The following is a 21,097-nucleotide window of genomic DNA, read 5'->3' on the forward strand; positions in this document are numbered from 1 at the left end:
TTTTCTAAGTCATATACCGACATCACAATATAATCTTCAATTTACTTGAATAATGTTTTTCCAAAATTCTGAGGATTATTTCAAATGTAATTCATAAATATGAAGTCAAATGATCAGTTTTTCATGTTTTTCTGCTTCTGTTGTGTGTTTGTGTGTTTCAGCTGGTCCCGCAGTGAAGCCCTCCGTGTCTCTGCTGCCTCCCTCTTCTCTGCAGATCTCTGGAGGCTCAGCCGCACTGCTCTGCCTGCTCAGCTCTTACTCTCCACAGGGGGCGCAGGTGAGCTGGATGCTGGACGGGGCAGTGGTCAGCGAGGGGGTTCAGACCAGCGCAGAGAGCGAGCGGGACGGACGCTACAGCCGCAGCAGCGTCCTGAGCCTCAGCAAAGCAAGCTGGGAAGGCGCAGACCGCTTCGTCTGCAGAGTAACACATGACGGATCTGCTCAAGACACCTTGTTCCTCAAGAGCTCCGAGTGCTGATGTTTCTCCAGTGAAGAGCAGCAGGATTCACAGCAGTCACGTGATTTACAGCTCAATACTCAAGCAGTCTTTCAATCTGCTGCCATTGCTGTTCATTCAATAAAGCTTCTGAACGCCTTACATTTGTGTTTGACTGCATCATTGATCAGTGTGTCCTTCCTTCACTAAAGTTTCAGCTGCTGTTGATGATTGTAATAGTTGAGAACAGCTGCGTTTAGCAGTAAATGTGAACTGAAGCTCTTGGGGTTTGAACATGGTCTCTGGAGACGGAGCTGCTCTATTCTGAGACGATCAGAATCACTAAAGCTGTCAATGCAAATCTGATTTCCACCTCAAACTCACAGTTTCTCTGTTTGATTGGTTCAACGCTCTGAACTGGATCAGTTTCACTTCTGCTCAAAGAGTTATGAGACAGTTATGAAGTTTGAGTGGTAGTTTCATAAGACAAGTTTATCAGTATGATTGTAGTACAATCTACAAAAACAAAACACAAAAACTACCAAACTCTAACAGAGAAAACATTTGTGTGTTTTTGGATTGATTTGATATCAGTTCATCTCAAAACCAGAGCATAATTGACCTATCAGTAAGCCCCTCCCCTGGAATGCAGACTAGCCAATGGCAGTCGAGTATCAGTTGCACGGGGACCAGAACTCGGACATCTTTAGGTTTCAGCGCCATAGAGAAACATTAGAAGATGTGAAGCTCGCATCGGTTTTATGGGGTTTATGCTTCAAAAATGCAAAAATGATGTGCCTGGGGTACTTGTAACACTGATTCCAGGTATCCTGAGAGGATGGGCAATATAATTTATTTTATTACATTTCCTGAATCCAAACAAAACAGAGCAAAATGTCCCTAAGTATTCAACCCCAATACAAATGAAGACAAAAACATTCATTTTCTGGTTGTTACAATTTTCATCTGCTCAAGCGGAACATTGATCACAGTTTAAAGCCCTAAACACTGCAGGATTTTCAGCTGTCCCAGACGAAAGATTGGCATCGTGAAACAATCGTAGCGTTTTCCTAATCGGTGGTCTTGTGTCATACAGCGAGACAGGCACGTGCACAGGTAAGGCTCAACCTGTGCTGAACACATGCCCTTTTTTCCTTACACTCCCTTTTTTTTGGTGGTGTTGTTTTTTTTTTTGTTTTTTTTCTTCAATAAATCAATGTCACACTTTACGTTTGCCTGCCTGTTTTACAAATATTTAGCCAATGAGAGAGAGGAATTAAAAAGAGCTTGTGACTAATGCTGCGTTCCAGGCAGGTTTTTGAGCCCGTAAGTCACGACTTCAAACCACGACTCACAACTTTGTAGCGTTCCAGGCAAGTCACACCAAACTGCCTGAGAGCAAGGAATTGTGGTAGCTAGATGTAAACAACCCAGCATGGCGGACCGTACGGTGCTTATGCTCATTTACAATAATTTCTATCTGTGACGTCAGAGCGCGGAACTGGGAGTACATCGAACTAGTACGAGTTCACGGGTGGGAAGTCACGGGTTTGACTACTGTTCCAGTGCACTTTCATGGTTACGGGTTGCCTGGAACACAGCATAAATCTTGTTGGATCCGCTCAAACTGTCTGTAAAATATCATAACTCCACCCCCTCTATCTGGACTGAATGATCTGAAGTTCCACAGCAGCTGAACGAAGTCTTGCAAGGGTAAATAAAGATCATGTTGTTTGAATAAGTACAGCATTTTCTTTACGCAAGAAACACTGTCTATAAAGGCCCATATTTTATGTATTTGAGGTCTGAGATGTGTGGGACCTAGTCATAGCCAAAACACTTAAATAGCCTGTGCAAAATCTGAGCGCCCATATAGCTACAACAAACTTTATAATCTGTTGATGAAAACGTAATTTGATGCCGCCGTTAATGACAGACAAAATGCACATTTGCAGACATTCGCTGGTCATAAACCCTGTTGCATTTGAGTGATCCTCATCACCTAGGTAAAATCTATTTAAGAATATATATATTTTCTTTGATTTATGACTGCTGATACACTTAATTTATTAACATTTAATCATATTATATGGTCACATGCACTAGCGTAACCAGAAATGTTTAAGTGGGTGGGCCTACATAAAACTGGGTATAAAAGTGTAATTAGACATAATTATTTAAATTATATTTCAAAATAGTCTGGCAAAAATACTTATTGCTTTACTTTCCCCTTTTCTCAATGACATAAACGTTAACCAAATAATACAAATTAGCTTATAATTCTTCAAAGTATATTATTATTATTGCTAGTAATGGTGAATAAATCTACAAATTTTGAGACTATTGTTTTGTGTTATTTAATTTGTCATTAAGATGTGACCAAAAAGGTTTGTGTGTGTGTGGGGGGGGGCTTTTTCAGTTTTAGCACATGACCCTCAAAAGGTCTGTGCACGGTCCTGCAGTGAGAGATGTTCAAAAGATACAGCCAGGGGCGGACTGGCCATCTGGAGGTTCTGGAGAAGTCGGTCTGGCTGGTTCATCATCAAAGAAAAAGAGTCAAATTAAGGGACGCTGACGGCCGACAAAAGGGGCGCAATCTATTTTTTCTTACAATAAACCGAAACTGACGTGAAGGAGAGTGGGCTCGTGATGGCAACCAAAAAACCTGAAGATAAAGGTGGTTTGGAGAAGCAGAAAGAAAAAAGCGAACAGTTACGTCAGGTTATTTTTGGCCCGTCTCTCTCACTATACACAGCATGTGGTCTACAGCACTATAATAAAATCCCAAGACAACCCTAGTCTGAGCGTCCACTGCTATTTATCACTCAGCATTGTCTGGCATGAATATTCCATTCATTCATAAAGAGACAGCAGCGATTCTACAACGGGTTACACTTGAGAGATATTGAGTTAGTAAAGGAAGTAGCCTATAAGGTGATTGCTCCGATTAACACACACACACACACACACACACACACACATGAATACTCAAATTGAAGAATGTAGTTTCAGGTTTCTAGATTTTATGTTTATTATTATGTCAAATGCATGTTTGCTTTCTGCTCTTTTTATGTAGATTTCAAGTATTTAAGTTCATATAATAATACATTTATTTCAATCCCTAGCTGAAATACAAAGAAAAATAGAAACCATCAATAACATTTGTAATGGATGGTTTTACTGGGTATAATGGAAATTGTAATGGACTCTATTGGTCTCTACTGGTTGCCTATTATTGTTGTTAAATATTATTATTGTTAAAACCACTAAATCCTAATGGAACATGTCTCAAAACACACTTCAGGAAACCATTATTTAATGGTTTTAATGATTAAAAGTTGATGGTTTGTGTCATGTTTGTAATGGCATTTGTAGTGAAAACCATTAGAATTTCTGTGATTTCTATTGGGTTTTTTCAGCAGGGTCACCATGGGTTTTGTGATGTTATTTGCCGTAAATGCAATACATTGATTGCTGTAATATTGTGAGATAGTAGCAGCTGTTTGTAGTTGTGGTGGGCCTATTTGGGAGAAAATCCAGGGCCGTTTTTTACTCCCAGTCCTTCCCTGGATACAGCTTGATCATCGCACAGTGTGTTTGCTGTTACGATCCACGTTTACTGACCAACCAATAAAAATGTGACATGAAATCAAAGCGACATGGCTCGAAAACATAAAACTGCTTACCTCAAGCTCTTTATCCCTTCCTCTTTCGCCGCTTCCACTTTTTTTCTCAGCACACATAAAAACTACAACTGCTAAAGTGATTTATCATGGTCTTTGTTCACCACTAGTGCATGCTCATGATGTTTTATTCTTCTATAGAAACGAGCGTCGTATCGTACGAGTCAATAAGTCTCATCATCGTACAGTCTACACACATCGTAGCCAAGTATATTAGTTCCATGTCGCACAGTGTGACCTGCAGTGATCTTATAGCTAAAGTCGTGCAGTTTGTTTTGGGCTTAATAGAGCTGTTTTGACTCCTAACTCAGTTCTGAGCTCATGTGTAGTTGCTGTGTTTGTCTCTGTGTGTCAGTAGTGAGTGATAGTGTTTGAGCAGCTGCAGGATCAGTTCAGTCTCTGTGACTCTGACTGACAGAGGTTTTTGTACGACTCTTTATCACTGTGTGAACACATTTTTACTGTTGATCCAGTGGTAACTCTGACAGTAATAATGTCCAGCATCTTCAGTCTGGACTCCACTGATGGTCAGAGTGAAATCACTCTTAGATCCACTGCCACTGAATCTAGATGGAGTTCCTGACTGGAGGGTGTTTGCTAAATAGATCAGGAGTTTAGGAGCTTCTCCAGGTTTCTGTAAGTACCAGTGAAGAGGCTGATTACCCCAACCCTGGTAAACTTCAGGACTGGTTTTACAGGACATAGTAACTGTGTCTCCTGGTTGAACAGGTTTCACTGCAGGCGTCTGAGTGACTGTCACAGCTGCTGATTCTACATCAAGAAAAATGAAGAAACATTCAGAATTCAGTATTTGTTGAAGGACAGTATTTCTAGCACAGATGATCAGTTAGAATAGAGTGTGTTTATTTCCTCACCTGTGAAACAGCAGCTAGTGAAGATCCAGATGAAGATGGTGATGAAGCTCATGGTTGCTGTTGGTTCAGATTCTCAGAGTTCAAACTCACAGAGTTATAAAATCTCCTGAAGCTTGTGCTGCAATGCAAATCATCTCTATGTAAATCTGTGTACGGGTTACAGCAGATGATGCACGTGAAACATAACAGTTTTTTGGGTTTTTTAATACAAACCTCTGGTTCACACTCAGTACAGCAGGTGGTGGATATGCACCTTAATAGAAGAAGAAGAAGAACACTTGAACAATTAATACAGTGATAGTTTTATTAGTTATTTTTGCACCGAACTTAAACTGCAAACTGTCACCTGAGTGAATTTTTACAAAGCCTGTGTTTAGCAATACAACGAAAGTTTAGTGAAATATATTGATTGGAAGAGATATTTTCATTATCAACTTCAATTTTATTTAAAGCATCAAAGATCAGATGTGAATAAACATCAAATATAAAAAATTCATTTAAAAAATGTATTTAAATGAATACAAATTTGGGGTCTAACTTTTTTTTTTAATTAATAACAGACATTCATTTTCATAACACTGTGAAAAAGCAATAAAGGCACAAAAATATGTATCTAGAGACAGAGGTGTGATGCTGGTGGTCTTGCAGAATCACTAAAGAGAATTTATTGTGTAAAATACATGATTGTGTCTACAGCACCTTGTTATCAGTATTTGTTTTTCCTAGTCTTTTTAGAGGTTGATAGAGCTGGAAGCTGATGAAAACATTCATATTTTTGGATGAGGCAGGCCATGACATGGATGAAAGGTTGAGAGCCCAGCGGTTGAGAGGGGCCCAGAACGATGCTCGCTGGGGGCCTAACCACCCCACAATGAATGTGATTTTGAGGGGACCCAAAGCAAAATCAGTGCAATGGTAACAGTTCCTGACAATAGTGTGCTACACACACAATTTAGGTCTCTTTGGAAAGAAGACACTCTAGGCTTTACTATCCATCATCCAGAGTTGATAATACTCAAAAAGATAAAAAGTTATAGACATATTTCCCTATATCCTTCAGCTAAAGTTATTTGGGGAGGAGATTTCAATACTGTGTTTAATGAAAGCATTGATAGATGGCCTCCTGAAACTAGACCGGGCCCTTCTAGTGACCTGGATAATGTGTTTAAGATTAGGTCTTATTGATGTGTGGCGATGTAAGAACAGGGAAGAATATACATGGAGTAATAATCTCTTCATTCTCGTATCCATTATTGGTTAGTGTCTAATGATTTAACAAATAATGTAACCTCTGTATTAATAGAACCTTGCATAATGACGGATCATAAAGGAGTAATTATAAAAATAAATATGGTACAAAAACAATCAGTCAAAAAACACAGCAGCTATTGGAAATTAAATAACAAATTGCTTGAAAATGAATGTTTAAAGGAAAAAATTAAAGATATTATTGAAAAATATAGAACAATTGCAGATTTAGAAAAATCATATGGAAAGAATTGGGAATTAATGAAGTTTGATATTAGAACGGCATTTATTAATCAAGGAAAATTGGAAACAAAAATAAAAATATTAAGGAAAATCGATTATTGAAGAGATTATGTAAAAAGAAAAAGGAATCTTTGACTAATTGTGAGTCACAAAAATTGGATTTATTGCAAATTGAATTAGATAAGATTTATGAGGATAAAGCATTTTTTAGAAATAGACTTAAATGTTTAGAAAAAGAGGGAAAAAAAATACAAAATATTTTTTTGGCATCGAAAAAAGAAACTGTGATTTTGCCTCAATTTTAAAATTAATGATTAACAACAAATTAGTGGATAATTCCTCAGTTATTTCGTAATATGTTGCTCAGTTTTTTAGTAACGTGTATTCTCCAATATCAGCTACTTCCAACATTGATGCTTTTTTAAAATAGCCTGGTGAGTGATACCAAAATAGACCAGAACTTTCAGAATAGTTGTGATAAAGAAATAGACATTGAAGAGTTGACAGAGTGCATAAACTTATTAAAAAATAACAAATCCCCAGGCAACGACGGGCTAACTGGCGATTTTTATAAGACTTTTTCCAAAGAACTTTCACCTTTTTTATTATTAGTATTTGTAGAAGCTATGGTTTCATTACAACAAGGAGTTATAACACTGATTCCCAAACCAAATAAGGACAAGTTATGCATTGAAAATTGGAGGCTTATTAGTTTATTAAATAATGACAGTAAACTGTTTGCAATGATTTTTGCCAGAAGACTGAAGCAAGGTTTAGACTAAATAACTGATATAGAACAGTCTGGGTTTATGCAAGGCCATCATATCAGGAATAACATTAGACTAGTCTTAGATATGATTGATTATAATCACCTTATTGAGGATGATAGTTATTGATTTTTATAAAGCATTTGATATGGTGATTCACGATTTTATTTTCAAAGTTATTCAATTGTTTGGTTTTGGAGATATGTTTTTGAAAGCAGTTAAAACATTGTATAGTGGATGCAATAGTTCTGTCAAACTTGCTCATGGCACCTCACAAAGATTTGATATTCATCGTGGCATTAGGCAAGGATGCCCTCTCTCCCCTTTTTTATTTTTTGTTAGTAACTCAGGTTTTAGCATCGCATATAAAAAGAAATCAATTTAATGGTATCACAGCTTTAGGTGTATCATTTACATTTAGCCAGTTTGCTGATGACACTGCAGTATTTTTGAAAAACAGATTTGAAGTACCAAAAATAATTATATATATTGAGGACTTCACTGGTGTTTCAGGCCTAAAAATGAATCTAGATAAATCTGTGTTATTACCTCTCAAAGATTGCTCCTCTTCAGAAATAGAGAACATTCCAGTTAAACATAAATTAACATATTTAGGTGTAATAATTTGTAAAAAATGAAAAAAAGGAGTCAGTTAAATTTTGAACCAATTATTGAGAAAACTAAAAAGAAATGTAATTTGTGGTTAATGAGGGACATCTCAATATTTGGGAGGGTATTATTGTCAGAGGCAGAAGGTATATCTAGATCTGTCTATACGTCATTATCATTAGAGGTGCCTCCCAAGACACTTAAACATCTACATCAGATTCTTTATAACTTTATATTATACTTATTTTACTTGGGAAATTTCACATTCATGTGAAAAAATGGACTAAAGCTAAGCCAAACTGAACATTTTATAAAAGAGATTAAACAATATGGTTCTACGTTTGATAAAATGAAGAACTAAAAAGCAAGAAAGACCGATGAAGCTTGTTGTAATTGTACTCCTGGCATGAATTGTTTCACTTATTCTTATGAATGTTTATTTGTTTTTGTACTTGCTTGAACAAACTCTTGTGTAATTTTTGCATAGTAATAAAAAAATACTGCTCACAAACCTTTTTTACTGTATAGTCACAATGTTATATTGAGTTACATTTAATAAAAAAACATGAATTTAAGAATCAGATACTTGTTTGTTTGTTTAGATAAATCGCTCAGAGAGGGTTTGACCAAACGATTAGACAAACTAGTTTTTTTTTTATTATTATTTTTTTATAAATCATTGAAGCACCCGATTCCTAGGCATTTCTAATATACATTTGATATGACTAAATATTATTAAATTGTAGAGAAATTCCAGGATCAGTTCACCTAGTATTTTCATCGGGTCAGTCGTAGAAAAATCTGATTGGTTGATAACTTTTGACGTTTAATCCAGATGTGAAAAGAATGAATATCTAGCGCAAGAGCACGAGAGATGCGCGCGTGCACAGGACAGAGCTTGAGCGCGCACACGCACACTTGAGCGAGAGGAGAGACACGTTTTAATTTTTTAACTTTAACCAAATCAAAGAACAATGTATATCCGAGAGCGCGCGTCCGGTTTTGTGCGAGAGCAAAGGAAATGCGCGTGCGAGCGTTATATTAATCTACTGTCGTGCTACAAAAATGCGCTCTCGACATTTGGCAGTAAAATAACGCAATAGAGCTGCAGTTGTGTGACTGAAAACAGCTGCATGAGTGTTTGTAAGATGAACTCCAATCTCTATTAGGTGATGGATCTAAGAGAACAATGAACCAAATCAAAGCCTCAAAGCTGTGCAGATTCAATCAGTCCAGTTCCAGCATTACTCTTCTCCCTACAGAGAGTCAGAATATGAGGAGAAAGAGCAAAAACAAGAGAGAGAGAGAAACAACAGAGTTATTTCACATCCTCCTCTGAGCAGCTGCAGGATCAGTTCAGTCTCTGTGACTCTGACTGATGGAGGTTTTTGTACGACTCTTTATCACTGTGTCAACACAAGACCACCACTGCTGTGTAAACTCAGACAGTAATAATGTCCAGCATCTTCAGTCTGGACTCCACTGATGGTCAGAGTGAAATCACTGTTAGATCCACTGCCACTGAATCTAGATGGAGTTCCTGACTGGAGGGTGTTTGCTAAATAAATCAGGAGTTTAGGAGCTTCTCCAGGTTTCTGTAAGTACCAGGATAAATAATCATCAGAACCATCATTGAACACATCTCTGCTGGTTTTACAGCTGATTTTGACTGTTTCTCCTGGTTGAGCTGCTGTCGTTGAGGGACTCTGAGTGACGCTGATCTGTCCTCTACTCTCTGAAACACAACAAGAAGAAAATCAACTCAAAACTTTGACAATATACTTGAAGAAATGAATTGATATCAAACTTGTGCTCCACAAACCTTGAGCAAACGCTGTGAGAGTCCAGATGAAGATGATGATGAAGGTCATGTTGATGAAGATTGTTGTGTGTGTCAGTGATGAAGTGTTAAACTCACAGCACTATAAACACTCTCAGAGCACTCAAGCATCTGATCAATATGCAAACACACTCCACATCATTTACCTGAAGACAGCAGAGTCATCATTTTGCCATCTTTGCTAATAAATCTCTATTTATCTTTATTTCTTCTAAAACAGACACTCATGATTTACTGCACGTTATTTTGGGTCAAGCTTGTTTCTCCAAACACTGTTTTAATGATCATTTTCATTCAGACTTGAAACTGAATGCTGAGAGCATTTAATACCTGTCTTACACATTTCATATCATGATGCTACTGTATAACAGGTCAAAGGTCATCCAATAGGGGCTCACCATCATGGGGGCAGTCGTGGCCCAATGGTTAGAGAGTCTGACTTTTATCCCAAAGGTTGTGGGATCGAGTCTTGGTACTGGCAAGGATTGTTACTGAGTGAATGACCAGCGCTCTCTTCCACCCTCAATACTACGACTGAGGTGAGACCCTTGAGAAAGACACTGAACCCCCAACTGTGTGTGCACTTGAATGGGTGAAAAACAGCACAAATTCTGAGTTTGGAACAAAAATAATATTTCAAGCAATAATTTTTTTTTTTTTTTTAAATGAACATTTTGTGCTGTTTTAGAAGAATTCATGTCTGATGTTGAGTCTGTTATTAGTGTGTGAGTGTGTGTGTGAGAGAGTGTGTGTGTGTGTGTGAGAGAGAGTGTGTGTGTGTGTGTGTGAGAGAGAGAGAGAGTGTGTGTGTGTGTGTGAGAGAGAGAGAGAGAGTGTGTGTGGTTTATGAGGACACAAATGTGTATAATGACATGGGTATGACAGAGGTATTACAATATGAAGGTGGTTTATGAGGACACTGCCTATGTCCCCGTAAATGTTACTCTGAGGGGGTTCAACAGAAATTCGACCGGTGTAGTGCCGAATTCTGACCCCCGCCAGATTATTACCCCCCTAGTATGGTTTAGGGTTAGGTGTGGGGGAGGGGTTAGGATTAGGGGTGGGGTTAGGATTAGGCAATCAGGTGGCGATTTCAACGAGGGGGGTAATAATTTGGCAGGGAGTCGAAAATAGGCACAACACCGGTACTGAAAGATAAAACCACTTCACCAAATAACAATTCTTTTTTCCCCTATTTTATTCTGTCAAGTGCACATTTATATAATTATCATCAAAATAAGAAATAAAGAATATGAATAAACAAACAGTCCTTTTCTCTGTGTAAACGAGTCAATGAAATAAATTAAACTTATCAATATCCAAACTTTAGATGAACTAAAGTGATGATGGTGATGAGATGAGTATAAATCCACAAGGTTATTTGAGAGCGATGCAATGATATAATCCAATAAGAGAGAAGTAAAGATAGTCAATGGTGTTCGTTGCCTCGTTAACAAGACCCGCGCTGTAGCCTCACTACAGCGTGGAGATACAAACATTCATACTTCCCGCTTCCCGGCAGCGTGCGGTGAAATCACACGGTGCTCGCAATAAACACGGTGAAGTAAGCAACCAGAGAGGTATAGTCCAATCGTGATACAATGAGCTGAATACAAGATGAAAAGTCCTTTGTTTGAGCATAAACTCTATGAGTTCTCAAACCAGGACTTAAAATGTGTAGGCAGGTAGCATTAGATCAACTATGAGGTTTCCCTCTAACAAACAAACTAATTTGCTCGCCGCTAATCAGGCTTATATCCGGCAACTACTATGCACTAGTGCCATCAAGTGGCTCCTAGTGGAATTACCCTTGAACCAGGTACCTCTTCATAAGCAATAGCTAGAGAAAAAATATAATAAAAATCAGGTAACATTTAGAATGTTAAGGGGCAGGATGTTTAAACTCGAATAACAAAATTACCTCAAGTTCGCTCTGTAGAACTGGAAGTCCATAAAGTCCTCTTTTGCCCAGCCATGACTTGCTCCACACACGTCGTCTTTTTCGTTTTTTTTTTTTTTTCATCAAGGCATGTAATTAATAAAACTAACGCTACACGTTGCTGTTGTTTGCTAGCTACCATTATAGCGAGAGAACGCGGGTCACGTATTGATGACGTAAAACTCCGGACAAGTCTTCTTGAGTACGTCCGTTTTTGTAAAAAAAAAAAAAAAAAAAAAAGTACGTCCGTTTTTGTCGCGTCTTGACTGTCGTACAGTCTGACATTAAGACAACTGAGATCCTACAGTCTGACATGGGGATCATGTTCGTACAGTGTGACAAGCAGCAATCGCAAAAGACTATTAAAAATCGCACAGTGTGAGCCCGGCTTTAGGATTACTCTTGTTTCTTGGCCGTGCCATACCTGTTTGCTGTTGTTTGACCCTGCTTATGTTTGGACTATATTCACTAATAAAAGCTTGCACTTGGATCCGCTCGCTTCACGTCTCGTCGGCTCCGTCACACACACACACACACACACACACACACACACACACACACACACATATATATATATAGTGAAGAATAGAAACTATACACAGAAGGGAAGATCAAAAGTGACCAAATTTCTACAAATAACAGGAGATAAAAATTATTTAAGAAAAATCATAATCGAAAATAAATAATTATGAAGCTCAACAAAACTGAGTTTATTATAAGATCATATTGTGTTTCTTCACTGTTGAGTGAGTGATAGTGTTTGAGCAGCTGCAGGATCAGTTCAGTCTCTGTGACTCTGACTGACAGAGGTTTTTGTACGACTCTTTATCACTGTGTGAACACAAGACCACCACTGATAGAGTGTCTACTCTGACAGTAATAATGTCCAGCATCTTCAGTCTGGACTCCACTGATGGTCAGAGAGAAATCAGTCCCGTCATATTCTCCATTCCCACTGAATCGACTGGAACTGCTACCATAGAGATCATTTACTCCAGTAATGATGAGTTTAGGAGTTTCTCCAGCTTTCTGCTGATACCAAGCTAAACCCCAGCTATGTATTCCAGGATTAGTTTTACACTCTATAGTGGCGTCTTGTCCTTCAGAAACAGTCAGAACTTCAGGCTGAGTCACAGTGATTCCTCTGGATGCTGCTGACAACAACATTATATGTGTTTCATCAAATTAAATCAACATTAAAGAGTTAAAAATGAGCATCTTTCTCTTCTGTTACCTGGAATAAAAGCTGTCAGAACCCAGATGAAGCTGCTGAAGAGATTCATTGTGTTTGTTGGTTTTGTACCGTGGTAAACAGCCGTGTGTTATAAAGTGTTTGAGTCTGAACGCTATAAACACTCGGAGCGCTGAAGCATGTGTCGATGCAAAGTGACTCTCTGTGGAAAAACCCTCCTGGAGCAAAACAGACGTGAAAAAGCCCACATGCAGAAGAAAACTGAGCCTGTAAATGTGTTTCAGTCTCATGATCCAATGGAGTGTGTTTTCACTTCTTTAGTTAAGTTTGATATCATTTCTCTTTCAGTCTCTGGCTCTGACTGCAGGCTTTCTGATGATTCAGTGACAGAGTTGAATCACTGAAAGAAACAAGTTTATCACTGTGAACTCCATGAGAGGTCAAAGGTCATCAAAAATAATTAAAAATTATCGTTTAGAAACCCCAAATTAAGAAGTGAAAAGAAAATGCGATCAATACAGAGTGTGATTATATTATCTATTTAGATTTCATTCTTAGTTTTCATGCATCTAGAAACATTTAGAGATGATCAGGCTGTTTTTGTGAAAGTCACTTTAGTTCAATAATCCATGTGTGATGTTGAGTCTCAGATCAGTGTGTGTGTGTGTGTGTGTGTGTGTGTGTGTGTGTGTGAGTGTGTGTGTGTGTGTGTGTGTGTGTGTATGTGTGTGTGTGTGTGTGTGTGTGTGTGTGAGAGTGTGTGTGTGTGTGCGTGTGTGTGAGTGTGTGTGTGTGTGTGAGTGAGTGAGTGAGTGTGTGTGTGTGTGTGTGTGTGTGTGTGTGTGTGAGTGAGTGAGTGTGTGTGTGTGTGTGTGTGTGTGTGTGTGTGTATGTGTGTGTGTGTGTGTGTGTGTGTGTGTGAGAGTGTGTGTGTGCGTGTGTGTGAGTGTGTGTGTGTGTGTGTGTGTGTGTGTGTGTGAGTGAGTGAGTGTGTGTGTGTGTGTGTGTGAGAGTGTGTGTGTGCGTGTGTGTGTGTGAGTGTGTGTGTGTGTGTGTGTGTGTGTGAGTGTGAGTGTGTTTCTCTCTTTCTCTGCTGGAGTTTGTGTTTATTTGAGTGTGACGGAGGTTTTTGTACGACGCTTTCACTAGAATGAAGCACTGTGGTACACTTTTGGTGGAGGAACTAAACTGACGATCGGTAAGTCTCTTCAATTCTATCATTAAAATGTATGATATTTGATTCATTCATTTTAATTCATTTTTAGATTATTTCAGCAAAAAAAATCTAAATTATTCATTTATTATAAGAAATGGGTTTTTTTAAGTTTCTTTAATAATTGCAATATTTTATTTATTACATAATTTTCTTAAGTTGTATATTTCGTATTGTTTTTAAATCTCATTTATCATTTTACATGAATAATTTAACTTATCTGTTAAATATTATTGTATCTTAATATATAGATGTCAGTAATTGATGATATATTCAATTATATCTTGATATATATATCATTTTATCTATAATTAATTGTAAATTGAACAATTAAGGGTTTTTAGATGCATGAAAAAGTTTGATAATACAGACTAAATGTAACTGTGTAGGTGTCATCACCAGATAAAGAGAAATTTAGTTAATGAACATGTTAAAAATCAATTATTTAAAGTATTAAGTTTAATAGAATCAACATAATACAAACTTAAAATTGTGCTGAAAATTACAGTTGATTATTAGTGTCAAAATAGAAGAATATGTTTAAAATACAAATAATATTGCAATTATTTAAATTTGTTTTCTATATCTTATGACAAAATCACAATATATTAATTAATTTTCATGTGGACAATGTTTTACATGTTCTGTAATTTACTAATTCTGAAATAATCTAATTACTATATTTCTTTCATTTATTTCATCACTTATTTACATTTTATAATTTATGTTGTTTTTAAATGCAATTACAAGTATTGATAGCAGTACTTTAAAATCTATTCAAATATTTATTGATATATATATATATTTGTCTATAATTCTTGGCTACTTTAACAATAAAGGGTTTGTCATCAGACAACAAGGAACTTGAAGAGCATTTTGAAAATTAATAATTTAAACTATTTAAACTATCAAATTTGCTGATGTTTATGGTTGTGAATCTGAATAGCATGAATATTTCAAAAGTACAATTAATATTGAAATGATCATTAATTTTGTTTTCTAAGTCATATAACGACATCACAATATAATCTTCAATTTACTTGAATAATGTTTTTCTAAAATTCTGAGGATTATTTCAAATGTAATTTATAAATATGAAGTCAAATGATCAGTTGTTCATGTTTTTCTGCTTCTGTTGTGTGTTTGTGTGTTTCAGCTGGTCCCGCAGTGAAGCCCTCCGTGTCTCTGCTGCCTCCCTCTTCTCTGCAGATCTCTGGAGGCTCAGCCGCACTGCTCTGCCTGCTCAGCTCTTACTCTCCACAGGGGGCGCAGGTGAGCTGGATGCTGGACGGGGCAGTGGTCACTGAGGGGGTTCAGACCAGCGCAGAGAGCGAGCGGGACGGACGCTACAGCCGCAGCAGCGTCCTGAGCCTCAGCAAAGCAAGCTGGGAAGGCGCAGACCGCTTCGTCTGCAGAGTAACACATGACGGATCTGCTCAAGACACCTTGTTCCTCAAGAGCTCCGAGTGCTGATGTTTCTCCAGTGAAGAGCAGCAGGATTCACAGCAGTCACGTGATTTACAGCTCAATACTCAAGCAGTCTTTCAATCTGCTGCCATTGCTGTTCATTCAATAAAGCTTCTGAACGCCTTACATTTGTGTTCGACTGCATCATTGATCAGTGTGTCCTTCCTTCACTAAAGTTTCAGCTGCTGTTGATGATTGTAATAGTTGAGAACAGCTGCGTTTAGCAGTAAATGTGAACTGAAGCTCTTGGGGTTTGAACATGGTCTCTGGAGACGGAGCTGCTCTATTCTGAGACGATCACAATCACTAAAGCTGTCAATGCAAATCTGATTTCCACCTCAAACTCACAGTTTCTCTGTTTGATCGGTTCAACGCTCTGAACTGGATCAGTTTCACTTCTGCTCAAAGAGTTATGAGACAGTTATGAAGTTTGAGTGGTAGTTTCATTAGACAAGTTTATCAGTATGATTGTAGTACAATCTACAAAAACAAAACACAAAAACTACCAAACTCTAACAGAGAAAACATTTGTGTGTTTTTGGATTGATTTGATATCAGTTCATCTCAAAACCAGAGCATAATTGACCTATCAGTAAGCCCCTCCCCTGGAATGCAGACTAGCCAATGGCAGTCGAGTATCAGTTGCACGGGGACCAGAACTCGGACATCTTTAGGTTTCAGCGCCATAGAGAAACATTAGAAGATGTGAAGCTCGCATCGGTTTTATGGGGTTTATGCTTCAAAAATGCAAAAATGATGTGCCTGGGGTACTTGTAACACTGATTCCAGGTATCCTGAGAGGATGGGCAATATAATTTATTTTATTACATTTCCTGAATCCAAACAAAACAGAGCAAAATGTCCCTAAGTATTCAACCCCAATACAAATGAAGACAAAAACATTCATTTTCTGGTTGTTACAATTTTCATCTGCTCAAGCGGAACATTGATCACAGTTTAAAGCCCTAAACACTGCACGATTTTCAGCTGTCCCAGACGAAAGATTGGCATCGTGAAACAATCGTAGCGTTTTCCTAATCGGTGGTCTTGTGTCATACAGTGAGACAGGCACGTGCACAGGTAAGGCTCAACCTGTGCTGAACACATGCCCTTTTTTCCTTACACTCCCTTTTTTTTTTGGTGGTGTTGTTTTTTTTGGGTTATTTTTCCTTCAATAAATCAATGCTATTGGTCACACTTTACGTTTGCCTGCCTGTTTTACAAACATTTAGCCAATGAGAGAGAGGAATTAAAAAGAGCTTGTGACTAATGCTGCGTTCCAGGCAGGTTTTTGAGCCCGTAAGTCACGACTTCAAACCACGACTCACAACTTTGTAGCGTTCTGGGCAAGTCACGCCAAACTGCCTGAGAGCAAGGAATTGTGGTAGCTAGATGTAAACAAACCAGCATGGCGGACCGCACGGTGCTTATGCTCATTTACAATAATTTCTATCTGTGACTTCAGAGCGTGGAACTGGGAGTACATCGAACTAGTACGAGTTCACGGGTGGGAAGTCACGGGTTTGACTACTGTTCCAGTGCACTTTCATGGTTACGGGTTGCCTGGAACACAGCATAAATCTTGTTGGATCCGCTCAAACTGTAAAATATCATAACTCCACCCCCTCTATCTGGACTGAATGAACTGAAGTTCCACAGCAGCTGAACGAAGTCTTGCAAGGGTAAATAAAGATCATGTTGTTTGAATAAGTACAGCATTTTCTTTACGCAAGAAACACTGTCTATAAAGGCCCATATTTTATGTATTTGAGGTCTGAGATGTGTGGGACCTAGTCATAGCCAAAACACTTAAATAGCCTGTGCACAATCTGAGCGCCCATATAGCTACAACAAACTTTATAATCTGTTGATGAAAACGTAATTTGATGCCGCCGTTAATGACAGACAAAATGCACATTTGCAGACATTCGTTGGTCATAAACCCTGTTGCATTTGAGTGATCCTCATCACCTAGGTAAAATCTATTTAAAAAAATATATATTTTCTTTGATTTATGACTGCTGATACACTTAATTTATTAACATTTAATCATATTATATGGTCACATGCACTAGCGTAACCAGAAATGTTTAAGTGTAACCATTACATTACACTCTAACCATTAGGCCACGACTTCCCACCATCATGTTCAATGAAGATATTTAGTGAATTTCCTACTGTAAATATATCAAAAGTTAATTTTTGATTAGTAATATGCATTGCTAAGAACTTCATTTGGACAACTTTAAAGGAGATTTTCTCAATATTTAGATTTGTTTGTTCCCTCAGATTCCAGATTTTCAAATAGTTGTATCTCAGACAAATATTGTCCATCATAACAAACCATACATCAATGAAAAGATTATTTATTCAGCTTTCAGATGATGTAGAAGTCTCAATTTCGAAAAATTGACACCATATATATATATATATATGATTAGGAGGGGAGAGCTCTGGTACAATTCAGACTTTTCACTGCAACTGTACTTTTCACAATATTTTAGTAAGTTTTTCATTGCTGGCATATTTTAGACCTCATGAGACCATCATCTCTGGTCCTCAACAGTATCAAGCTTTTGCCAGATAGATGGATACATGTTGGATATGTTCTAGTGACTATAGTTTCTTATAATCTGCTATTTTGACTATAATTGTGTTAGACATAATTATTTAAATTATATTTCAAAATAGTCTGGCAAAAATACTTATTGCTTTACTTTCCCCTTTTCTCAATGACATAAATAAACATGTTAACCAAATAATACAAATTAGCTTATAATTCTTCAAAGTATATTATTATTATTGCTAGTAATAGTGAATAAATCTACAAATTTTGAGACTATTGTTTTGTGTTATTTAATTTGTCATTAAGATGTGACCAAAAAGGTTTGTGTGTGTGGGGGGGGGGGGGGGGGGGGGGGGGGGGGGCTTTTTCAGTTTTAGCACATGACCCTCAAAAGGTCTGTGCACGGTCCTGCAGTGAGAGATGTTCAAAAGATACAGCCAGGGGAGGACTGGCCATCTGGAGGTTCTGGAGAAGTCGGTCTGGCTGGTTCATCATCAAAGAAAAAGAGTCAAATTAAGGGACGCTGACGGCCGACAAAAGGGGGCGCAATCTATTTTTTCTTACAATAAACCGAAACTGACGTGAAGGAGAGTGGGCTCGTGATGGCAACCAAAAAACCTGAAGATAAAGGTGGTTTGGAGAAGCAGAAAGAAAAAAGCGAACAGTTACGTCAGGTTATTTTTGGCCCGTCTCTCTCACTATACACAGCATGTGGTCTACAGCACTATAATAAAATCCCAAGACAACCCTAGTCTGAGCGTCCACTGCTGTTTATCACTCAGCATTGTCTGGCATGAATATTCCATTCATTCATAAAGAGACAGCAGCGATTCTACAACGGGTTACACTTGAGAGATATTGAGTTAGTAAAGGAAGTAGCCTATAAGGTGATTACTCCGATTAACACACACACACACACACACACACACACATGAATACTCAAATTGAAGAATGTAGTTTCAGGTTTCTAGATTTTATGTTTATTATTATGTCAAATGCATGTTTGCTTTCGGCTCTTTTTATGTAGATTTCAAGTATTTAAGTTCATATAATAATACATTTATTTCAATCCCTAGCTGAAATACAAAGAAAAATAGAAACCATCAATAACATTTGTAATGCTTTTACTGGTTATAATGGAAATTGTAATGGACTCTATTAGTCTCTACTGGTTGCCTATTATTGTTGTTAAATATTATTATTGTTAAAACCACTAAATCCTAATGGAACATGTCTCAAAACACACTTCAGGAAACCATTATTTAATTAGAATTTAGAATTTCTGTGATTAGAATTGGGTTTTTTCAGCAGGGTCACCATGGGTTTTGTGATGTTATTTGCCGTAAATGTAATACATTGATTGCTGTAATATTGTGAGATAGTAGCGGCTGTTTGTAGTTGTGGTGGGCCTATTTGGGAGAAAATCCAGGGCCGTTTTTTACTCCCAGTCCTTCCCTGGATACAGCTTGATCATCGCACAGTGTGTTTGCTGTTACGATCCACGTTTACTGACCAACCAATAAAAATGTGACATGAAATCAAAGCGACATGGCTCGAAAACATAAAACTGCTTACCTCAAGCTCTTTATCCCTTCCTCTTTCGCCGCTTCCACTTGTTTTCTCAGCACACATAAAAACTACAACTGCTAAAGTGATTTATCATGCTCTTTGTTCACCACTAGTGCATGCTGATGATGTTTTATTCTTCTATAGAAACGAGCGTCGTATCGTACGAGTCAATAAGTCTCATCATCGTACAGTCTACACACATCGTAGCCAAGTATATTAGTTCCATGTCGCACAGTGTGACATGCAGTGATCTTATAGCTAAAGTCGTGCAGTTTGTTTTGGGCTTAATAGAGCGGTTTTGACTCCTAACTGAGTTCTGAGCTCATGTGTAGTTGCTGTGTTTGTCTCTGTGTGTCAGTAGTGAGTGATAGTGTTTGAGCAGCTGCAGGATCAGTTCAGTCTCTGTGACTCTGACTGATGGAGGTTTTTGTACGACTCTTTATCACTGTGTGAACACATTTTTACTGTTGATCCAGTGGAAACTCTGACAGTAATAATGTCCAGCATCTTCAGTCTGGACTCCACTGATGGTCAGAGTGAAATCACTCTTAGATCCACTGCCACTGAATCTAGATGGAGTTCCTGACTGGAGGCTCTTTGCTAAATAAATCAGGAGTTTAGGAGCTTCTCCAGGTTTCTGTAAGTACCAGTGAAGAGGCTGATTACCCCAACCCTGGTAAACTTCAGGACTGGTTTTACAGGACATAGTAACTGTGTCTCCTGGTTGAACAGGTTTCACTGCAGGCGTCTGAGTGACTGTCACAGCTGCTGATTCTACATCAAGAAAAATGAAGAAACATTCAGAATTCAGTATTTGTTGAAGGACAGTATTTCTAGCACAGATGATCAGTTAGAATAGAGTGTGTTTATTTCCTCACCTGTGAAACAGCAGCTAGTGAAGATCCAGATGAAGATGGTGATGAAGCTCATGGTTGCTGTTGGTTCAGATTCTCAGAGTTCAAACTCACAGAGTTATAAAATCTCCTGAAGCTTGTGCTGCAATGCAAATCATCTCTATGTAAATCTGTGTACGGGTTACAGCAGATGATGCACATGAAACATAACAGTTTTTTGTTTTTTAATACAAACCTCTGGTTCACACTCAGTACAGCAGGTGGTGGATATGCACCTTAATAGAAGAAGAAGAAGAACACTTGAACAATTAATACAGTGATAGTTTTATTAGTTATTTTTGCACCGAACTTAAACTGCAAACTGTCACCTGAGTGAATTTTTACAAAGCCTGTGTTTAGCAATACAACGAAAGTTTAGTGAAATATATTGATTGGAAGAGACATTTTCATGATCAACTTCAATGATAGCCAATTTTATTTAAAGCATCAAAGATCAGATGTGAATAAACATAAAATATAAAAAATTCATTTAAAAAAATTATTTAAATTAATACAAATTTGGGGTCTAACTTTGTTTTTTTATTAATAACAGACAT

The 21,097-nt window shown here is 37.7% G+C and overlaps 2 long non-coding RNA genes and 3 gene segments (V, D, J or C); 2 read left to right on the plus strand and 3 right to left on the minus strand.

Annotated features, from left to right (window-relative positions):
- The window catches only part of LOC306863213, a 1,780-nt gene extending 1,182 nt beyond the window's left edge, over window positions 1-598 (plus strand). Inside the window, exon 2 of the long non-coding RNA XR_013783662.1 lies at window positions 162-598. This is a non-coding gene — a long non-coding RNA (uncharacterized lncRNA). The remainder of the gene's footprint in view (window positions 1-161) is intronic.
- LOC306863416 (Ig kappa chain V-III region PC 4050-like) overlaps window positions 1-5,082 on the minus strand; it is a 32,963-nt gene extending 27,881 nt beyond the window's left edge. The window contains exons 1-2 of the V gene segment in view: window positions 4,995-5,082; window positions 4,642-4,890 (exon numbers count right to left, since the gene is read on the minus strand).
- Window positions 5,083-8,363: 3,281 nt separating this feature from the next.
- LOC306863422 (immunoglobulin kappa variable 1-27-like) lies at window positions 8,364-9,754 on the minus strand. The segment is given in 2 exons: window positions 9,684-9,754; window positions 8,364-9,596 (listed from the first exon to the last, which is right to left on the minus strand).
- LOC306863424 (Ig kappa chain V-III region MOPC 63-like) lies at window positions 8,563-20,643 on the minus strand. The segment is given in 3 exons: window positions 20,526-20,643; window positions 20,173-20,421; window positions 8,563-9,343 (listed from the first exon to the last, which is right to left on the minus strand).
- Window positions 13,613-15,638, plus strand: LOC306863429. The gene is made up of 2 exons (XR_013783683.1): window positions 13,613-14,030; window positions 15,202-15,638. It is a non-coding gene; the product is annotated as an uncharacterized lncRNA (long non-coding RNA).
- Window positions 20,644-21,097: the final 454 nt, after the last annotated feature.

The sequence above is a fragment of the Barbus barbus genome (assembly GCF_936440315.1).
Source record: "Barbus barbus genome assembly, chromosome: 44".
In the NCBI taxonomy this organism is placed as follows: domain Eukaryota; kingdom Metazoa; phylum Chordata; class Actinopteri; order Cypriniformes; family Cyprinidae; genus Barbus; species Barbus barbus.